Below are 5,677 nucleotides of genomic sequence, written 5' to 3'. Positions count from 1 at the left end.
CAATCCATTCAGACTCTGAAAAATCATGTTGACTTACTGAGTCAACATTTTATTCTGAGCCAATATGGCATTCAGAGCATCAATTTCAAGAACTCCCCTTTTCTGAGGCATCCCATTACTCACAGGATTCCTCTCAGATGTGTACATGAATTAGTTATTTGCAGCCATGTCAATGAGTTCTTGAGCTTCTGCAGGCGTTTTCTTTAGGTGAATGGATCCACCTGCAGATTGGTCCAGTGACATCTTAGAGAACTCAAATAGACCATCATAGAATATATCTAAAATGGTCCACTCTGAAAGCATGTCAGAAGGACACTTTTTGGTCAACTGCTTGTATCTTTCCCAACCTTCATAGAAGGATTCACCATCTTTTTGTCTGAAGGTCTGAACATCCACTCTAAGCTTGCTCAGCTTTTGAGGAGGAAAGAACTTGGCCAAGAAGGTCGTGACCAGCTTATCCCAACAGTCCAGGCTATCTTTAGGTCGTGAGTCCAACCATGTTCTAGCTCTGTCTCTCACAGCAAAGGGGAAAAGCATGAGCCTGTAGACTTCAGGATCTACTCCATTGGTCTTAACAGTATCACAGAGCTGCAAGAATTCAGTTAAGAATTGAAAAGGATCTTCTGATGGAAGTCCATGAAACTTGCAATTCTGTTGCATCAGAGAAACTAATTGAGGCTTTAGCTCAAAATTGTTTGCTTCAATGGCAGGGATTGAGATGCTTCTTCCATGGAAGTTAGAATTTGGTGCAGTAAAGTCACCAAGCATCTTCCTTGCACCTCCACCATTGTTATTGGTTTCGGCCATCTCTACTTCTTTTTCGAAAATTTCAGTAAAGTCCTCTTCAAAGTGTTGTGTTTTAGCTTCTCTTAGCTTCCTCTTTAGAGTCCTTTCAAGTTCCGGATCAGCTTCAACAAGAATGTTCTTATACTTGCTCCTACCCATGTGAAAAAGAAGAGAACAGAAAAGAAGAGGAATTCTCTATGTAACAGTATAGAGATTCATTTATGTGAGTAGAAGAAGATAAGAATAGGAGAAGGAGAAGAGAAGAATTCGAACACAGAGAGGAAGAGATGGTTCGAATCATGAGTAGAAGAGAAGTGTTAGTAGATAAATAAATAGAAAGAGAAGAGAAGAAGAGAATTCGAATTTTAATTTTAAGAAAAGGAAATTATTTTATTTTTATTTTAATTTTAAGTTAGAATTCGAAATTAGAGGAAGAAATGAAATTAAAATTAAAAATTAAAATAATTAGTTAATTAAAAAGAATTTTGAAAAATGGTGAGAAATTTTGAAAATTAGAAAGAGAAAAGTAGTTAGGTGGTTTTGAAAAAGATAAGAAATAGTGGAACAAACAAAAAAATCAATTAGTTAGTTGAAAAAGATTTGAAAATCAATTTTAAAAAGATAAGAAGTTAGAAAAGATTTTGAAATTAAAGTTTGAAAAAGATATGATTTGAAAAAGATATGTTTGAAAAGATATGATTGAAATTTATTTTGAAAAAGATTTAATTTTTAAAATCAGAATTAATGACTTGACTCACAAGAAATCAAAAGATATGATCTTAAAATTTAAAGTTTGAATCTTTCTTAACAAGAAAGTAACAAACTTGAAATTTTTGAATCAAAACATTAATTGTTAGTATTAATTTCGAAAATCATGAAATAAAGATAAGAAAAAGATTTTGAAAATCAATTTTAAAGAAAATTTTCGAAAACATAAAAGGAAAAAGAAAAAAAGAAAAAATTTTATTTTGAAAAAGATTTTGAAAAGATAAATTTTTTAAATTGAAATCTTGACTTGACTAACAAGAAACAACTTATTTTAAAATTTTTTGACTAAGTCAACCCAAAGATTTTGAAAATTATGAGTAAAATAAGGAAAATATATTTTTTATTTTTTTGAATTTTTAATGAGGAGAGAGAAAAACATCTAAATGACTCAAAACATAAAAATTATGAATTAAAACACATGATACATGCAAGAACACTTTGAATGTCAAGATGAACACCAAGAACTCTTTTAAGATCATGATGAACATCAAGATTTATTTTTGAAAAATTTTCAAGAAAAGAAAAATATGCAAGACACCAAACTTAGAAATTTTTCATGCTTAGACACTATGAAGGCAAAAATGCATATGAAAAATAACAAAAGACACAAAACAAGAAAATATGAAGATCAAACAAGAAGACTTACCAAGTACAACTTTAAGATTATGAAGAACACCATGCATGAATTTTTCGAAAAAATGCATAAATTTTAAAAACATGCAATTGACACTAAACTAAAAAATTGACACTAGATTCAAACAAGAAACACAATATTTTTTGTTTTTATGATTTTATTATTTTTTTTGGATTTTTCAAAAATTATATATTTTTTTGAAAAACAAAAAAGAAGAAAAATTTTTGAAAGATTTTTGAAAACTTTTTGAAAAGAAAATTACCTAATCTGAGCAACAAGATGAACCGTCAGTTGTCCAAACTCAAACAATCCCCGGCAACGGCACCAAAAACTTGGTGCACGAAATTGTGATCTCAATGGCGCCAACAACTTGGTATGCACAATTGTAATATCACTCTTCTTCACAACTTCGCACAACTAACTAGCAAGTGCACTGGGTCGTCCAAGTAATAAACCTTACGTGAGTAAGGGTCGATCCCACGAAGATTGTTGGTATGAAGCAAGCTATGGTCATCTTGTAAATCTCAGTCAGGCGGATTCTAATGGTTATAATGGTTTTCAAAAATATAAAAATAAATAAAGCATAAAATAAAGATAGAGATATGATGATTGGATTTTTGATGGTATAGAATTTCACAAATGAATTCTCATTGCAAGTATAGTTTCTAAACTAATCAATAATCTTTTCATACAAAAAGTTGTTTGTCACTAGTACAAACCCCTAAATTTATAAACCGAAGTATTGAACCTCGGGTCGTTCTCCCTAGGAATTACAATAAAGTGTCTTGTTATTGGTTGTGAGTTATTTTGGAGTTTTTGAGATTTTAGACAAGAAATATAAATGGCAAAGAAAATAAACTAACAACTAACAAAGCTCTTGGCAAGATATGAGTACTAGAAGTCCTATCCTAGTTATCCTCCTCAATTGTGATAACAAATTATTCATTGCTCCCACTTAGTTAACCTCTAACCATGGAGGAAAGTCAAGTGGATGAATCAATTTGATTTCTCAAGTCCTAATCAACTCCTAATGGAAAGACTAGCTTTAGAGGCATTCAAATCAATTAGCAACTTCTAATTATCTATCAACAAAGGAATTAGATAACTCAAGAGTCACTAATTACTCTACCTAGGCCAAGAGGAACAAAACCTACACTAAAATCCAACCAAGCATTCCATCAAACACTTGGAAGGCACAAAATAAAGGCAAAGCAAATTGACAACAAGAATGAAATCTAACAACAATTATTGAAAGGAATTAACAACAACAATTAAAAGAAACACATTTATTATGAATTATCTTTATTGAATTGAAAGAGAGTAAAAAGAACAATACTAGATCTACAACGAAATACAAGAACAACATAAAGGAAATTACAACAAAAGAATAGAAGAAGAATGAATGTAACTACAAGGAATTGAAGAGTAGAAGTAGAAGAATGCATGAATTAAAACCTAGATCTAAGAACTAAACCTAATCCTAATCCTAATTCTAGAGAGAAGAGAGAGCTTCTCTCTCTAGAAACTACTTCTAACTAATCCTAATGTGAAAAAATGAATAGAATCCCCCTTTGCTCTTCAATCCTTGGCTTTAAATAGCATTTTTGGCGCCAAAGTTGGTTGGGATTGGGCCCCACAACCCTTCTGAATTCGCTGGCCACATTTTTATTAAAAAATCATAAACCAACACCGACGCGTATGCGCACACCATGCGTACGCGTCTATGGGGTAATTCGCAGGGTGCGCGCAAGCGCCAGGTGTGCGCGCGCGTCCATGGGCGAGTTCAACCTCTTTGACTTTTCATGATTTCTCCACTTTGCATCCTTTCCTCTTCACTCCTTCGATCCATTCCTAGCCTTTTCAATCTGAAATCACTAACAAACATATCAAGGCATCTAGTGGAATCAAAGGTGAATAAAAAACCATCAAATTAAAGGTCTAAAAGAATGTTTTCACATCTAAGCACAAATAAGGAGATAATCACAAAACTATGTTAATTTATAGGTTAAATGCGAGAAAAGGTCATCAAAATACTCTAAATTCAATACAATATAAACCCTAAAAATGGAGTTTATCAAGATACTTATGTAATTCATTGGTGGGAATTCCAGATAAGTGCATGAAGATACTGTGTTCCTTTTGAATCTCTGCTTTCCTACCGCTTTCATCCAATCATTCTTACTCCTTTCTATGGCAAGCTGTATGTAGGGAATCACCGTTGTCAATGGCTACTTCCCATCCTCTCAGTGAAAATGGTCCAAATGCGCTGTCACAGCACGGCTAATCATCTGTCGGTTCTCGATCATGTCGGAATAGGATCCATTGATCCTTTTGCGTCTGTCACTACGCCCAACACTCGCGAGTTTGAATCTCGTCATAGTCATCCCATCCCAGATCCTACTCGGAATACCACAGACAAGGTTTAGACTTTTCGGATCTCAAGAATGCTGCCGATGGATTCTAGCTTATACCACGAAGACTCTGATCTCACAGAATGGGACGCTCGGTTATCAGGCGAGGCAACCATTCGTCATGGGTCAGTAATCCAAGAGATACACACTCTAGCTTTCGCATGTAGAACGAAAGTGTTTGTCAGACACGCGTTCATAAGTGAGAATGGTGATGAGTGTCACGGATCATCACATTCATCAGGTTGAAGTGCGAATGAATATCTTAGAATAAGAATAAGCATGAATTGAATAGAAAACAGTAGTAATTGCATTAATACTCGAGGAACAGCGGAGCTCCACACCCTTAATCTATGGTGTGCAGAAACTCCACCGTTGAAAATACATAAGAACAAGGTCCAGGCATGGCCGAGAGGCCAGCCTCCAAAACGTGATCAAAGGATCTAAAGATAATCCAAAGATTATCTAAGGATATTCCAAAGATTGTCTAATACAATAGTAAAAAGTTCTATTTATACTAGACTAGTTACTAGGGTTTATAGAAATAAGTCTAAGTGCAGAAATCCACTTCCAGGGCCCACTTGGTGTGTGCTTGGGCTGAGCTTGAGCTTTACACGTGCAGAGGCTTCTCTTGGAGTTAAACGCCAAGTTGTAACGTATTTTTGGTGTTTAACTCTGGTTTGTGACGTGTTTCTGGCGTTTTACTCCAGAATGCAGCATGGAACTGGCGTTGAATGCCAGTTTGCATCATCTAAACTAGAATAAAGTATGAAATATTATATATTACTGGAAAGCTCTGGATGTCTAATTTTCAACGCAATTGAGAGCGCACCATTTAGAATTCTGTAGCTCCAGAAAATCTATTTCGAATGCAGGGAGGTCAGAATCCAACAACATCAGCAGTCCTTTGTCAGCCTCCTATCAGATTTTTGCTCAGGTCCCTCAATTTTAGCCAGAAAATACCTGAAATCACAGAAAAACACACAAACTCATAGTAAAGTCTAGAAATGTGAATTTTGCATAAAAACTAATAAAAACATCCCTAAAAGTAGCTAGATCCTACTAAAAACTACCTAAAAAC

At 34.3% G+C, this 5,677-nt stretch overlaps 1 non-coding gene across 1 annotated transcript; it reads left to right on the top strand.

Annotated features, from left to right (window-relative positions):
• Positions 1–297: 297 nt before the first annotated feature.
• LOC112700090 (small nucleolar RNA R71) lies at positions 298–405 on the top strand. Its single transcript, XR_003153012.1, has one exon. It is a non-coding gene; the product is annotated as a small nucleolar RNA R71 (small nucleolar RNA).
• Positions 406–5,677: the final 5,272 nt, after the last annotated feature.

The sequence above is a fragment of the Arachis hypogaea genome, chromosome 6 (assembly GCF_003086295.3).
Source record: "Arachis hypogaea cultivar Tifrunner chromosome 6, arahy.Tifrunner.gnm2.J5K5, whole genome shotgun sequence".
NCBI lineage: Eukaryota > Viridiplantae > Streptophyta > Magnoliopsida > Fabales > Fabaceae > Arachis > Arachis hypogaea.
The sequence above is the reverse complement of the archived record's forward strand: the minus strand, read 5'-3'. Positions and strand labels throughout refer to the sequence as shown.